Source organism: Balaenoptera physalus (assembly GCF_965194825.1).
Source record: "Balaenoptera physalus genome assembly, chromosome: 2".
Classification (NCBI taxonomy): domain Eukaryota; kingdom Metazoa; phylum Chordata; class Mammalia; order Artiodactyla; family Balaenopteridae; genus Balaenoptera; species Balaenoptera physalus.
The window spans coordinates 43750968-43768439 of NC_138883.1; the positions used below are offsets into that span (position 1 = coordinate 43750968).

A 17472-nucleotide genomic window follows, 5' to 3' on the forward strand; every position below is an offset into this window, starting at 1 on the left:
GCTAATGGTTAATTTGGTCTGTCAACTTGACTGGGCCAGGGGGCCATTAAACATTATTTCTGGGCGTGTCTGTGAGGGTATACCTGGATGAGATTAATATTTGAATCAGTAGACTAAGTAAAGCAGACTGGCCTCCCCAATGTTGCTGGGCCTCATCCAATCTATCAAAGGCCTGAATAAAATAAAAGAATTCTGTCTTTGAGCTGGGACATGAGTCTTCTCCTACCTTCAGACTTAGACCAAAACTTGTAGCACTATCAGCATATTTGCTTCTCAGGCCTTTGCACTTGGACTGCTGACTGCAGATCTTGGTGGATCTGGAGAACCCACACTAAACAGAAACCAAGGATAGTCTGTTACAGCAATCACAGTAGTCAGAGTTATCATGTTCACACTGGTTCCCCGAGCCTCAATTCTAACAGACTGACACAAAGAGGGTCAGATGACCCTTACATGTAGCGGACTGCATTCGAGGAAAGGAACTCCAAGCTTAGGGAATTCTAATATTTTATCCTATACAATCAGCTTGCTTATCCTTTGCTCTAGCGGAAGATACTAGCTTTTTCTTCCAAGACTGTTCACCATACAAACATCCTTGAAAAGATGGTGCAGACAAAGGGCTGCCATCTAGCCTCGACGCCCTGACCCACTGCACTCACATACATTCACACCTACTGCCCAGGCTCTGAGGAAAGAGGAATCACCCGAGTCAGGAGGTCTGGTTTCAGCTTCAGTTCTGGCTCTCACAAGCTGAGAGACATTGGTCAATTCGAGCTTCTGGGTCATGAACTCAAGTGCTGCCATTGAGGTCTATGGGCCAAGGGGCCCTTGCCTCCTGTTAAGAGCACCTGGCTGAAATCTCGATGGTGTTGGGAGGCATCAAAAGTAGCAGTTTAGATCTGGAAGTGATGAGCCCTACAGTAATCCTTTGAAGGCAGGCTGGTCCTTTCTCCTCATGAAATCATCCAAATGGTCTTTTTTTTGTACAAATATAGAGAAAAGAACCTCTATGAAATATTTCCATTTGAGAAGAGGGTCTTTGCTTTAAATTTGCATGACCAAAACCTGGCAGCAGTACATTTAATCCCTAATATTTGACATTTGATAGATCACAAAAGAGGAGTAAAACCATTTAACAAAATATGTATCTCATGTAAATGATCAATAAAACCAGAAACTGAACAGCAGCAAGACCCTACACCCAGAATACAGGGAAACCATACTCTGGTCACCACTTACATCCTCGTTCTAAAAGACTACCTGCCTGTGAAAGATTCCTACCCTCAGGTGAAACAAACCAGTCAAATCACTCTCATTTTTCCCCCACAGCCAATTAAGCGCAGAGACTTTAATTGTCTTAAAAATCATCTTCACATTCATCACTGACCCTTATTTCTTTATTCTGCTTTAAGAATAAGTCTGCTAGTATGGAAGCACCCAATAGACATGAATCCTACTGTTAGGCTTAAATTCGTCCAAGACAGTGTCTCTGTTTTCCTGAAGAGCATCCCTTGGAAAGGGAAAACAAAGTCAAAATACAAGAGGCTGGTCCATATAGTGTTTGCTGCATAAAGCGCCGGCTTTAAAGACAAAAGACAGGGGTCAAAACTCTTTGTGGTCACTTACTAGCTGTGTGATTATGTGCATACTTCAGACACTCTATCTCCCTTTCTTCATCTGTGGAACTGTGATAATAAATCATCTACCCACCAGGTGATTTATGATGATTGAATACAACATTCGTTGTGAAAGCACTCAGCATAAATGATTAAATAAGTGCTGATGGATAGTTTGCTTTCTTTCTGCTGAAGAGTATAATTTTTCTAGTCATCTCTCCTTGATCCATGAGGAAAACTGGAGAAAGGAAACAAACTTGAACCAGGGATTGTGCAGCACATGGACTCCGTCTGTCTCTAGTCCCTTCTCAGTCTTAATTAATAAGAACGCCAGCCAGCCAAACCTGAAGGCCTGAAGGCCTGGCCTGTCGGGGTGGCATCCTAGAGGATAGCTCATTGCAACTCTGCCAGGCAGGCCAGGGCTCTGGCTTTGATGCCACCCCTTTCAGACACACTAGCACAGCCTTGACACACGAAAGTTGATGAACAAGTTGACACATTTGTCCTGTAATTGCAGGTGTTGGCAAGCCAAGTTTCAACACACTGACTTGCTTGTCGATTATGAAAGCTCTGATGGATACTAATGACAAGTTCAACCTCACAAATGACCAGGAATGACTGACCACAACTTCTAAGCTAGAACTTTCCTAGACCGGAGTAAAAACATGCTAATCCAGTGTTTCTCAAGGTGTGGTTCCCTGAGCCACCGGCTCCAGAACCTGCTGGGGAATCTCATTAAAATGCAGACGTTCCCCAGAGCTACTGAATCAGAATCTCTGGGTGTGAACCCAGGGATCATCACCAGCACCACAGGAGTTGGCATGCTTATTAAAGCTTTGTCACCAGTAAAACCCGTAAACAATTACCAGGGAATAAAAATACAATTTAGGTAATAAAATAAAGTCTAACCTTTTTTTTTTCCTTTGCGCTTCGTCCAGTTTCACTTGCTCATGGGGTGTCGCGTGTAGAGGCCTTGCACCCAGCACTAGGAACCAGAGTTCCTAGTGCGAAAAGGCAGCACCAACAGCTCAGTTGGAGGAACCTTGTACAGAGACGCTACGCCCAGCACTGTGGTCCGGAGCCTGAGCAGCACAGCTGCATTCACCTGGGAAGAACGCCGCCCCCTCCCCGGTACTGATCCCTATAAATCAGCCCCACCCACAGCCTGCAGGGAGAGCACCTGCTCTAGAGCTGGAGCTCATACCTCTCCATTCTTTGATCAAAGAATAAAGCTTTCCTTTCCTTCTAAACCGAAGAACTTGGTCTCATTCTACTGGTGCGAGTAACATCCAGTAGAAGAACCCTTTTTGGGGCTGGACACTGGAGGGTTAGTACCAGTTTGAGGACTGGTTAAGCAAACTCAAAATTATCATTCAAACTACGAAGGCTTCAAGGGCTATATGTAATAGATAATACTTCAAACCAGAACAACATTTAAATATATTGAAATGCTGAATTCCAAAGTATTTGGTGATGATTTTTTTTTTTTTTTAAATGAGTGCGATGTGAGAAGCATAAACTGATGGGAAATCGGATTTGGGGAATTGTACCTACATGAATCAAGCACGTTGGTTGCGCTCAAATGGGCAGATCTGTCCACCATGCAATAAAATGACTTCAATGGTTTCAGCTGGGTGTTACATCAGTCTCTGATAATAAGAATAGCACAGTAGATAATCACTTGACAACTCAATCACTAGCTGTGATAATTGAATATGAACCTTCACTTTGGGTTTTTACATGTCTGTTTTGAACTTAGAATTGAATTCAAGTAAGAAAAACACTTTAAGTTACACTGAGTAGTAGAACTTCCACTTCAGCCTTTATTAAAGAAAAAAATATACCACCTCTTCCCCTTCCATTTCCCTTACTCCAGACCAAGAATTTAGCTAATGTAGCTGCTAGCATGGTAAATGGGGCTGGGGCCAGAGAGGCAGTCTTGTGGTTAGGATATTGGTTACACTCAGGAGAATTAACCAACTAAGTAAATATATTGAGGCTAATGAGACCCAGGTGTTTCAGTGCTGAAGGGAGTTACAAATTGGTAAAAGAAGCAAGGATAAACCCTGTGGTGTTGGATTGGAATTAGAGGGGTCAATGTGAATTCATGGTTTTTTAACATAGAGAGATGATAGATAGGTAGATAGACAGATAATTGCCAGATGATAAATAGATATAGGTGCATGTGTGTATTTACATGAATGTGTGTATGTACATACATATTTCCTAGTCTGCTAAGCAGAACTAAAAGCAATGACACCCAATACCAATGAGCACTAAGATCGCGGTTTCTAAATCACATTCTCCCCTAAAGGAATGAGGACTCTTTAAAGAAATGACTAAGTCCAGGGCTGTGGCAGAGGAATGGCAGATGAGCCTAGAACATTGTTGTGCCAGAAAGTAAGGAAGTGCTCAGAAAATGATGGGAACATGTCAAAAGGACATAGGAACAAGCTTGAGGGGTCTAATAAATAATAATAGTAACAGGTAAGAACACATTGAATAAAATAGAAGTCTGCAAGTCCATATTTATATAAATAAATGAATGAATATATAAATTAATGAGGGGAAATGAAAAGCTCTACCTTATAAGAAAATTGCAAATAATAAATATAAAGGAAACAATGAAATTAGAAAATCACCATTTGGCAAATGTCATGGTACTAACTGATTTAATCATGGATTATCAATGGATGCTAAAAGTAATAGGTGAAAATTTGATGAGAAGCATGATATTTACATGTCTCAAAGCACCTCTCCATAAAATACTTATTCAATGCTTATTAATAAATAAGTACATAATAGTTACTAACTTTATAATAGGCTAACCAGACAGATACCATCTTAACCCAGTGATAAAAATGAACATCAATAGTAATAGGACAAATAAATATCATGTGCCCCCTTATATTATACACTGAGAAGAACACATCACTTCTGTAGTATTCCTGCCTGAAATGTGTAATCTGAATCTAATCAGGAGGAAATGCCAGACAAAACCAAATTAAGGAACATTCTGCAGAGTAAATTTTAAAAACTGTCAATGTTATAAAAGTTATGGAAGGACTGGGGAACTCTTCTAGACTGAGGGAGACTAAAATAAAGGACAACTAACTGTAACATGTGATCTTAGACCAGATCCCAGACTTACAAAGGATATTTGGGGGTCATTATTGGATAACTGGCAAATGTTTAGCTAAATCTATGGATTAGATGACAGTATTGTTCAACATTAATTTCTTGCTGCTATATAAGAAAGAGTCTATTTTTAGGGAATACACATTTAAACATTAAGGGACAATGGAATGTCATGTCTATAGCCCACAAATGGTTTAGAAAAAATTAATAAAAATATATAGAGAGAAGGAATAATAAAGGAAAAGTGGTAAAATGTTAATGTAGGGGAGAAAAAAAATTGTCCTCTATTTGCTTATGTTCCTCCCTGAGGCCTACAAATTAAACTGACAAAAGACAGCTTAACAGGAGAAAAAGGTTTATTCATGTACACAGGGGATCCAGCAGAAGAAGTAGCTGGCTTATTAAATGGTTTAAGTTAAAGGTTTATAACCCTAACTTAGGGGAAAAGGAGAGGGGAGAAAAGGCTTTTCTGGGCAAAATAAATAGGTTTCTTTAGGAAAGACAAATGGGTTTTTAGGAGACCAATCAAGAGATAAGAAAGTTAGTGATAATGTTTGTCTGTACAGGTATGAGTGGTCTTTCTGTCTCCTTCAGGGCCATAAAACTCCTCTGGAGAAGAAATTTGGGATAGATTTTATTCACATTCTTCCGTCTGGGAGTAAATCCACTCCAAATAAGGAATTTATGGCAGCCTCATTTCCCAGACATTGCTGCTTTTAGCAAGACATGGGAAGCTCCAAGAATACTTCTTTCTGCATCTGTTGATTCTCAAATATCTTGAGCTTAAAATAATCTTTATACCAAATCTGGGGTTCTGAGTGAGTCCTTACATTAACAAGTGGGAAATCTTGATGAAAGATATATAGGCGTTCCTTGTACTCTTTTTTGCAAATTTTCTATAAATTTGAAATTATTTCAAAACAAAAAGTTTCAAAGGTATGTACACCCCATCCTCACAAATTGGAAATTTAATTTTAAAAATATTGCCAGCTCATTGGTTTATTAAAGAAGTAGCAACTCTGAAGGATGGATTGAATGTAAAAGGAAAGATTTAATTTCCATGAATAAGTGAGTAGTAAGCATCCATCCTTGAGGAAGAGGGCCGTGTAAGGAACATTAGTAATTTAATCCAGGTAGAACAGGGTATTTAGAGGATCGTCAGAGCTCTTCAGTAAGAAATGCAGCCCTGTCAGACAACATATCTCAGGCTGAGTGTAGCATAACCACTCAACAGAGGGCTCTGCTGACAGCTTTCTGGGCTATAACCTATTGCAAAGATGACCTTGTGTCCACAGTTTGATTTTCTTGCCTAAATTCTTATCTTAAGAAAGTAACAATGTTCAGATCTTCAAAGTTAAAATAAAAGATCTTTCAAAAATGAACTTATCAGGATTTCCCTGGTGGCGCAGCGGTTAAGAATCCACCTGCCGATGCAGGGAACACGGGTTCAAGCCCTGGTCCAGGAAGATCCCACATGCCGCGGAGCGGCTAAACCCGTGCGCCACAACTACTGAGCCTGCGCTCTAGAGCCCGTGAGCCACAACTACTGAGCCCGAGCGCCACACCTACTGAAGCCCGCGTGCCTAGAGCCCGTGCTCTGCAACAAGAGAAGCCGTTGAAATGAGAAGCCCGTGCACCACGACGAAGAGTAGCCCCCGCTCGCCACAACTAGAGAAAATCCGTGCGCAGCAATGAAGACCCAATGCAGCCAAATATAAATAAATGAATAAATTTATTTTTTTAAAAAAAGAACTTATCTACGAAACAGAAACAGACTCACAGACAGAGAGAACAGACTTGTGGTTGCCAAGGGAGAGGGGTGGGTGGGGGAGGGGTGGACTGGGAGTTTGGGATTAGCAGATGCAAACAGTATATATAGGATAGATAAACAACAAGGTCCTACCATGTAGCACAGGGAACTATATTCAATACTCTGTGATAAATCATAATGGAAAAGAATATGAAAAAGAATGTATATATATGTATAACTAAATCACTTTGCTGTACAGCAGGAATTAGCACCACATTGTAAATCAACTATACTTCAGTAAAATAAATTTAAAATAATAATCATAATAAAAAATAAAAGGTCCTTGTTTTTCTGTTTTGCAAAATGAAAGTTCTGATATTTTCCAAATAATAATAATATAAGCAACTCACATGTATTAAGGACTTACTTGGGGTCAGAACCTCTCCTCACTGCGTTATGTGCATTGCTTTATTTACTCATCTCCATTTCCCTATGAAGTATGAACCACTATTGTTCTCTTTATTTTACAAATAGGGAAACAAGATGCTCTGAGCGATTCAAGTCTCCAGGATCACCAAGATCTTAAGTGGCTGTATCAGAGTTTGAACCCAGGCTTTCTAATATCAAAGTCCAGGTAATTAACCGCTATATAGGATGCTATGCTATTCCTCATCATTCTGTGGTTCCCTCTAGACTCCAGCTTATGGTAATAACTTAGGGTCCAATCATGTAACAGATATACCATCTCAGCCAAAAAAAAAAAAAAAATCCTGAGGGACATAAGGAACAGACGTGTGGTTGCCAAGGGGGAGGGGGGTGGGGAAGGGATGGACTGAGAGTTTGGGGTTAGTAGATGCAAACTATTACATATGGAATGGATAGACAACAAGGTCCTACTGTATAGCACAGGGAACTATATTCAATGTCCTGGGATAAACCATAATGGAAAGGAATATGAAAAACAATGTGTATATATATATATAGCTAGCTAGCTAGCTAGCTAGATAGATAGATAGATAGATAACTGAGTCACTTTGCTGTAATAGCAGAAATTAACACAACTTTGTAAATCAACTATACTTCAATTAAAAAAAAAAAAAATCCTGGGGCTTCCCTAGTGGCGCAGTGGTTGAGAATCTGCCTGCCAATGCAGGGGACACGGGTTCGAGCCCTGGTCTGGGAAGATCCCACATGCCGCGGAGCAACTAGGCCCGTGAGCCACAACTACTGAGCCTGCGCGTCTGGAGCTTATGCTCCGCAACAGGAGAGGCCGCGACAGTGAGAGGCACACGCACCGCGATGAAGAGTGGCCCCCGCTTGCCACAACTAGAGAAAGCCCTCGCACAGAAACGAAGACCCAACACAGCCAAAAATAAATTAATTAATTAATTAACAAAAGAAAAAAAAAAAATCCTGAGGTGCCCAAAAGGAAACCACGTTAAGGTAACCATCTCAATATAAACCCAAGAAAAAGGGGAACTGCTCTGCAAATAAGAGCTACCCTAGGTCATAGTCGACTCACATTATACTGCTTAATGCCTTTGGTGCCTAACTGCTGTGGCAAACTGATAAGCGTTCAGCTCTCTTTTGCTGCTTTGGTTAAAGGTCAGGAGGGAGAGGTTGTTTGGAAAAGATACTGAAAAATACCCATCTCCAGCTTTAATTAATTTCTCTTTATTTATTTAATTAATTTCTCTTTTCAAGGGACTCGACTCAGTCCCTTGACTCTCTCTCACACACAATTGACTGTTAAGTATGTCAAACAGCTGCTCCTACACAGTAGCTACTAAAATAAAATGGGAGCATCGAAGAGCCAGGACCAAACTAGAAGAAAATCATCATCCCCAACTCTTAATTCAGTCCTAGGAACGCTCAAACTCTTTTCTGCTTCAGTACACAAGGGATGATAGTCAAATGTGTGACACACCCTCTTGCATATTTCCTGCAGGATCAACTGAAACCCTACTCAATTCTCTTTCATTCAACTCCGTAATGACCTATATAGGAAAAGAATCTAAAAAAAGAATGGATATATGTATGTGTATATGTATAACAGATTCACTTTGCTGTACACCTGAAACAACCACAACATTGTAAATCAACAATAATCCAAAAAAAATTTTTTTTAAAAAGAAAAGGTATCAGAATCAAGTGAGCTCAAGTGACGTTATTATAAGGAAGCCATCGATTCTAATTTATGAAAAAGAATACCTCTTGTAAACTTTTAAGTGCCAACTATTATTGGTAATAAGTCACAAATAGCTACCGATATGATACATATTATTATTAATATGATACATATTATTATACGTATTCTAGGTTAAATTCGATTGTTGCTTCTTTTAGGACTATTGCATTTTTCCCCTCTTTTGCAAATTATTTTATTTTATCTAGATCCCTACCATAGCAGATCAGAAAGAAGGATGGCAGAAGCAGAGAAGTCTGTTAGAAATTGCTCCAGCCCAAGAATTGGTACTGATCAAGTCTAGACTTCTCCATCATCAACTGGGAGATAGGGGTGGTGAGGACTGGGATGTGGAGAGCAGGGCTTGAAATCTCTCTCTCTCTCTCTCTCTCTCTCTCACACACACACACACACACACACACAGACACAGCTTTACTGAGGTAAAACTGACAAAATTGTGTATATTTAAGTTGTACAACTTGACATTTTGATATACACATACATTGTGAAATGAACAGTGCAAGATATTTAACAGCTCCATCACCTCATATAGTTACTATTTTCTTTTCATTCTTTTTTTGTGTGTGTGTGTGGTGAGCACTTAAGATCTACCCTCTTAGCAAACTTCAAGTCTACAATACAGTATTGTTAACTACAGTCACTTTGCTGTATGTTATTTCTCCAGAACTCATTCATCTTGCACAGCTGAAACTTTGTACCCCTTGACTAGTATCTTCTCATTCCCCACCTCCACCCCCAGCCTCTGGCAACCACCAGTCTTCTCTCTGCTTTTATGAGTTTGACTATTTTAGTTTCCACATATAAGTGAGATCATGCAGTATTTGTCTCGCTATGTCATTCCCACGTACAGGACTCCTCTGGTTGTAGAACGCTATCATCCAGGCCCTGGTGGCCTGACTTTGGTAGGCACATTTGACTCAAAGTTGACAGGATAGGGTCAAGGTCCAAAAGGATCAGAGAATGGGTTCCTCAGACCAGATGGCAGCCACTAATTGTGTATTCTTATATCAACATTTGGGTTTTGTGGGACTTCCCTGGTGGTCCAGTGGGTACAACTCCGTGCTCCCAATGCAGGGGGCCGGGGTTCAATCCTTGGTCGGGGAACTAGGTGCCGCATGCATGCCACAACGAAGATCCCGCGTGCTGCAACTAAGACCCAGTGCAGCCAAAATAAATAAATAAATATTTTAAAACAATATTTCGTTTATACCCTTGTATTCCCAGAACCCAGAGAGCTGGACAGGTTGATGGCACAAGCGCCACCTCCAAGGTCTGCCCTTGGTGTCCCTGTGTGAAATAGGCTCTGAATACTTTAGTGTTAAATAATAGTAGTAGTAGTAGTAGTAGTAGCAGTAAATTTAAGTACATCATGTCACAGCATGTGCTATTTAATAATCACAAGTATATGAAGTAACTTTTATTATTCCTATTTTCCAGGTGAGAAAATTGAGGGGAATTCCCTCAATTCCCAGGGGGAATTTAGGCACTGGGATGGCCCTTCAGAACTGGGGCGAGGCAGCTGGGCCTTTACATGCCCACAAGAACTAGGCTTTGAATACAGACGGTTCGGGAAAGGGGTGTAACACGGGGAAAAGCAGCTCTTTTTGGTTGAGGTACTTCCTGAAGGGGACTGACGGCTGAGGACAGTCTGCCAGCAGCACTCCCAGCCCTGGGAGAGAGTGAGGTCTTCATTCCTGAAGGGCGACATGATTATTTCAGAGGGATCTTTGTTTTTGCTACCTCCCCCCAACACACACACATAAAATCCACGGCACTCACCAATGCCTTTTAGATTTTTTTTTAAGAGAAGGAAGAGAGAGATGTTACAAAAGACTGATTATGAACTGAAAAGAGAGAATTAGACTGCTGAAAAGATCCAGCCACATTTGCATTACTTGTATGGCCCAGTTTTTTTGTTTGTTTTTGGCCATGCCCCACGGCTTGCAGGATCTCAGTTCCCAGAGCAGGAACTGAACCTGGGCCACATCAGTGAAAGCCGGGGATCCTAACCATAGGCCGCCAGGGAACTCCTTTATGGCCCAGTTTTAAACTGCTTACAAAGAGGACTTCTCCCTTGCTGCCTAATTAATCTTTCAAAATTTGCCTTCCATAACTCTGACTCACCATACATCTGAATGCTTATTTGTTTCCAAGCTTCTCATTCAAATTTGGGGACTGCTGTCTGCTCCAAGAATACAGATAACTCCAGAGCCCGGCAGGCTTTCAATTAGCACTTTGTTTTCCCTTCCCTTAACTTCTTCTGTCTTAGACCTCACAGGCTATTTGATGCTAAAGGAGTGGAGGTAGGTTTTCTTCCACAGTGTCAGGTGCAGTGCCTGGCACATAGTAGGTGCTCAATAAAGATTGGTCAGATGACTAAATGGTGTGTTCTAGTTGGAAACTTAAAACATTTCTTCTAATGCTAGAAGACCTCTCACCACTCCCTCCGTGTCTGTGCCACATGGTTTCCCACAGGTTACACAAGGCATAGATCCATTTTCCAGGAGCTATGCTCTCAGACTTGGGACCGAAAGGATTAAGATTACCTCCCAGGCAGCCCTCTACCCAGGTGTCCAAGTACATAAACTAGTAGTTATTTTAGTTAAACCCGTGAGATTTGAAACAAACAAAAAAAGAGTGAGGCTCACACATAGTAAAGTAACCATTCAAAAGAGAATTCAGTAATTTGCAATTAAGTCAAAAAAATGGTTGACTCACACATACACACAAGTCAACCATTTTTCCTTGGTAAAGGCAAACTAAATTTAGCCAAAAAAGCTACCTGTTTTTCAAAGTAGATGTAATGGTTTTTGCTGACGTTGCACTTGGAAAAAATTATATCCTTATATTTTTTAAAATTTTTGTAAAAACAAAATCATTCTGGATTAAGACTCAGAAGCTTCTATTTCAATCCACAAAATCTCTGCTGATATTCTTTCCCCTTCTTTTGTCTAAGTAAACAGATTCTTGGCCTTAGCTGGAGCCCCTTTGCCTCTGTCTGTTTTTCTATGTATAAAAATGACCCTGTTTCCTGGCCTTGATTCTCCTTGCTGTCAGTAGGCTGCTTTTACCGAAAAGGTGTGTTCATGTTCTTGGCTTTACCAGTAAATTGATTTTACAGCTGAATTGGCAAGGTTCTGTGGGTGGGGAAGCCAGAATTGGCATATCAGGTGGTCAGGGAATGTGAAAATTTAGGTTACAGTTTAGAAAAATTCCAAAATGTACACTGCACATTTTAAAAGCACTGCTGGTTGTAAAGCACTGAAGTTATTCCTCATAACTGAGAGTATGTATAAATAACATTAAAACAAAATAAGTGTCCAACCACATTAGGTTAATAAAAAATGGTTTCATTGGGATAAAATATATGAATTAGACATCTCAATTTCCATAAACTTTTCTTGTTCAGATTCCTAGGTCTAATTTACAATTCGGGGTTAATTGTATTTGGATTTATGTGTCTGAGCAATTAAATGTTTGACATGATAAAAAAAAATCTCCTTTATATTCACAACAAATACAGTAGGCCTTTGCTTCTTTTTGAAAAATGCAGGAAAATAATACAGAAGAAAAATATTTACAAACTTACTGATTCTCCAGAGTTTTTGCCTTGTTAACATCTCTGGCACCATAAAAAGTAATATAGCGACCATCTCTGTATATCACAAAGAGCTTCAGGTAGGTCTGTGAGCCCCAAGAGAGCCATTAACCTGGCTTTGTCTTTTTAGTGCCTTGCACAGATGCCTGGCCCAGAGCAGGTTCTCAGTAATTGTTTAATGGCTAACTGAATAGAGCTATTGCCTCATGGCAAAAAATAACCACTTATGACCTTATGATGTAAAGGTTAAGAACATTAGCAGAGGATGTATACTTTCATGAAAATGTAGGGAAGGAGGGAGAAAGGAAGGGAAGGAAATGCATAGAGATTGTGTGCCAGTTAACACCTTTGATAACTGATGATTTTAAGCCTGAAAACTTTCTGTTGTGCACCTTAAAAAGCATTCTGCGTCAATTAATGCATTTATGTAATAAGCACTTATGTTATGCCTAATATGCTCTAGGTACTATTCTAGGCAGTGAATAAATACAGCCATGAACAAATTCCCTACTGTTACGGAATTACACTCCAGTGGAACCCACATCACTATCTTAAAAGGCAAGTATTTATAACCCCATTTTTGAGTAGAAATAGTTATGATTGACCTTCCTGACCTGTCCAGTGTTTCAAGAGGCATGGATTTTGCATATTAGCATCCTACTCTATTTGAAGGCGGCTTTACAGACCAACCTAATTATTTAACATTGTATCACCAGCAGCTGATACTCTAATTAAAACAAGTTTTTACCACCAGGAAAAGGGTCTATGTATATGTATAAATGTATATACATTTGTACATATACACACACATTATATACATACACATACACACATATATATATACATATATACACAAAAATAATTTCCTAATGTTTGTGTTTTTGTAGGCTTAGCACTATATAGAGAATACTAATATGACCTGATGTTTTAGTGTTTTTAAGTATTTCTACATATTTTAATTAGACTTCAAACTTGATTAATAATCAGGATAGGTTTTTTTTTCTATGAACTCCTTTCCCTTAGAAAAGAAATTTGACAGAGTAAAAGTTTACTGGAAATACGGCAAGAGTTGCATGCTGGAGCATAATATTTAGAAAATTTTAAACATAAATGAATTATATAAATAAGAGGATTCAGTTCAACTTTCATAGGGGAATGTATTTTAAAAGTTCATTTTTAACGAAGAAATCATTTTCAGTCAGTCACCTTAAATATATTATATACCTAATTATTAGAAACCAATTAGATGTTAAGAAAACTACTTAATCCTAAATCCTTTCATGGATTTTACAAATTAGACCTATTAAACATTTTAAGAGAGCGTTTAAATTTTATGCTGAATCAAACAGCTGAATTTAAATAATTTAGTAGGAGTCATTAAAGTTTTAATTTTATCCAACAGAATTAAACATATTGGACTCTATCCTCTTTGGGTTTCATCAAGCACGGAGTGTGATGGGAAGAAAGCCAGATCTAGGAGACTCAGGCCTGGGTTAAGGTCTTATCACTGCTTTGGGACCTTAGAGGTGTCATTTAAGCACTTTGAGTATTAATCTTTCCATCTCCAAAGATCTTTCTAAAGATTGAGTAAAAGTAGGTGAAACTGCTTTGAAAACTGTAAGAAGGCAAGCTCACTGCATGCTATTTATTATCATTACTCTACTGCCTTCCTGGCAATGAAGAAAGAACATTAATCATACGTCTCTCCAACCCAAGCTGAGGGGATCACATCCCAATAATGGCAAGCATCCCACAATCAAGCCAGAATACAGTGATCCTCTACTCAGTAGGCTGGGCAAAGATGTCCAGGTGTTCTTCTTTATCTGTAGTCAGGTGCAAAATTGGACCCCCTAGTATGAGAACCACAATTCCGTAGCTCATATTCTATATCAAACCATCTCCTGATTTTATGCATTAATGGCAACCCTAGTCAAGCCATGTGGTTTAAGGTTTCTTTATAAATTCGGATAATGGCTGTGATAAATTTATCCTGAATTATTTCTCTATTAATTCCTTTTTGAACACAACATTGGGGTGTTAGAATATAGGGTTGTGCTTACCCTTCCCCATCTTGTTTTCTTCCAAAAGGAAAAAAAAACCAAAACTGTCTTCACTTGCTTAACGATCTCTATTAAAACTTTGTGCCTATGTTAGCACCTATTTTTTTCTTTCTTGCTTGCCCAATGATCTTTCTTCCTATGCTTTGCTGATTACATTTCAAAAACCCAACCCTTTCTAAAAGTCATTCCTTTGTTGCTGTTGGCAATTGCACATTTATCTACTCCATTTTTCCCCCAATAAACATTTGTGTCTTATTATGCTCATAGAAAAACACTAGGTATTTGGGATATGCAAGACACAGCCCCCTACTTTCAAACTTACCTCTACTTTCCACTAATTTTCTTTCCTATAATCATTTGTCTGTACCTCCAAACTTGTCTAAGGTGTCTACTGTCCTTGTAACAGATATCTTTCCTCTTTGAAAGAGTAACCTCCTATGTATTCTTTATATTTACTTCTTATGCATCTCCATACTGCTACTAAAAACAATTCCCTAGAAATTGGAGTTTTAATATTGGTTATATGATTAACAATTTGTGTGTCTGTGTGTATTTGTAATGATATTGTGGTTCTGTTTTTAAAAACAAGACCTTACCATTTAAGTACTAAAATATTTATATATAAGATATAATCTCTTGGATTTGTTTTGAAAAAAACTATGAGAAGGGGAAATGGAAAATGGATGGAACCAGACTGGCCATGGGTGTTGGGCCTGGTTAATAAGTACACGAAGAGATCATTACACTCTTCGGTCTCCCTGTTTTAATATTCTCCACAATAAAAAGGTGAAAAGTTTTTCTGTTCACTTGCTACAGTCTGGGCTACTCTCATAAGATCTAATATTTAGATGACTTTTACCATTTAAATGGTGCTACAAAATCCAATACCGAAATACAAAATTACTATATACTACTATGGTATATATATTAATAATAGCTATCGTTTATTATTTACTATATACTAGGCTACTAGGTACTGTTAAGGTGAATTTACATACATTATCTCATTTATTCTTCACACTAAGCTTATCAAGTAGTTATCACTAAAGGTTCACAGAGGTTAAGAAACTTGCTCAGTATCACCTGATGGAAATAAACACCTTGAATGCTCATTATCAGCTCCAAATATGAAGAAAATAATTATTCTCACAATAACTCAAACACAATGCTCACATCCATATTGGTGTACTTCATTTCATATTATCATAAGCTATCAAGTAGACTTGGCCAAAGACAAGGTTGAAATCAATTTACATTTACCTAGTTAAGTCAATACTTGGTGGACTTACAAATTTTATTTTATTAGCATTCACAATAAAATCAAATATAATGCTAGCTGACTGTTGAGTCACTGTTTACAGCCATGATTGTAGGGAGGGAGGTAGCAAAGTTTAAGGCAGCAGGTTTAGCTTTAAGGCAGCAACTTCAGCTCCCTTAAAAAATGATCAATAAACATGTACAATCACAGGATATCTGGCCCTACAGATGTTAGTGATCAATCGCCTATATGTTAGGGCATTGAACCCTGAGCAGTTCACAAACATACATAAAATTTAGCAATGACTTTATATCTTGCATCAGTTTCGAAAAGTTTCATACAATTGTGGATTTTAAAGCAGCACAGTTCCTTAAAATTGCCAATATGTTTCCTACAGAACTAGTGCATTCCTAAAAACACACGTATTTTTAAAAATTTTTACTACTGGCTTTAACTAAAAAATTGAAGATGTTTTCCTTTGGAAAATATTTAAATCTTAGGAAATAAAGCTTCTTAAGAACGCCTATCTAAGGGGCAAAAAATTTTTTTCAGTTCGTGCAACCTGCTGACTTTTTTTAAAAGGGTGAATTTCTTTGGCATGAAAGGAAAACATAGGAGACATACAAATCTTTGCAGTTATAAATGAACAAATGAGGGTACACGCATCCTGGAACACAGATCTCGCTAAATAAGAATATGTTTACTAAAAAAACAAAAAAACCAAAAAAAAAAACCAAAAAGGAAAACCTCAGTCAAGGGGGCCAGAAAAGGCTGTTTTTAAGAAATTTCAAATAGATTCACTGTGTAACAAATTCAGTCACAAATGTCTTTATACAATTTCTTTAAACGCCATGTTCTTTCTCTAGCATATGGTAAATTATTTTATTTACAAAAACATACATACAGATTCTCAGGAAATTGAGGTATTAAAAAATTGAGATATATTCATACAGCAAAGAGGTAGTCATAAAAATCCATCATCAACTAAAAATGAGCTTATTTCTTAGCATTATAAAAACCTTACATTTTTAACCCCTGCATTGTTTACATTTTTTTAAGTAGTAGAAGGTAGATTTCGGCACTTTGGTGATCTTTATTATTCCTAGGTCTTTTTCACATGGATTAAACACTGATTCCTATCACTAGAACGTGGGCCTTGAGCTCTTTCCCCAGCAGTGTTAACAGGCTATACCAAGCCTGGCACTCCCTTTTGCCAGGTGTTTCCCATCTCCACGCCTGCTCTTTTGATGAATTATACTTACTAGATGTCCAGCTAGAATCAAGATTGACACACCGTGGCCAGAGAACACAGGAAAATTAATCTGGTTCTCTCAGAAACAAAAACACTTGCCCTTGTATCAACATACACAATCTTCTAGAATTTAGAAAAAAAAGAAAGTGTAAACATGATACACCTCCATGTTTCAGTTTGACCACTCATAAAACGAGAAATGACCAATCTCATTTACAGGTAAAATTATTTCAAATTCATTTAAAATGAGAAGTTATTAGGCTTAATGATGTAAAATATTTTAATGCTAAAAAGATATGAGTCTCATCAGAAACCAATTTTTGGCACTTGAATCTCGGCACCTCTGCAACCCAGAGAACTACCAAATAATAAAAACTGAAAGGGTTGCTTTTCTCAGAATGGCTAATTCACGACAGGAGCAGGTAGAGGGGTGGTGACAAATACTGTTTTAATGAAATAGATTGTCGACATAAATACTGTAGGTATACTCTTTTGTATAGAGTATATTGCTCAAAGGCAATTTTTAATCATGATCCTATTTCATTCTTCAATAAATTAGATAGCAGTCTTAAAAAAATCCTTTTCAAAAGCTGC

General features: G+C 38.3%; 1 long non-coding RNA gene across 1 annotated transcript in view; it reads right to left on the reverse strand.

Annotated features, from left to right (window-relative positions):
• LOC309655395 overlaps positions 1-6346 on the reverse strand; it is a 206610-nt gene extending 200264 nt beyond the window's left edge. The window contains exon 1 of the long non-coding RNA XR_014260811.1: positions 2526-6346. This is a non-coding gene — a long non-coding RNA (uncharacterized lncRNA). The remainder of the gene's footprint in view (positions 1-2525) is intronic.
• Between the last annotated feature and the right edge of the window lie 11126 nt (positions 6347-17472).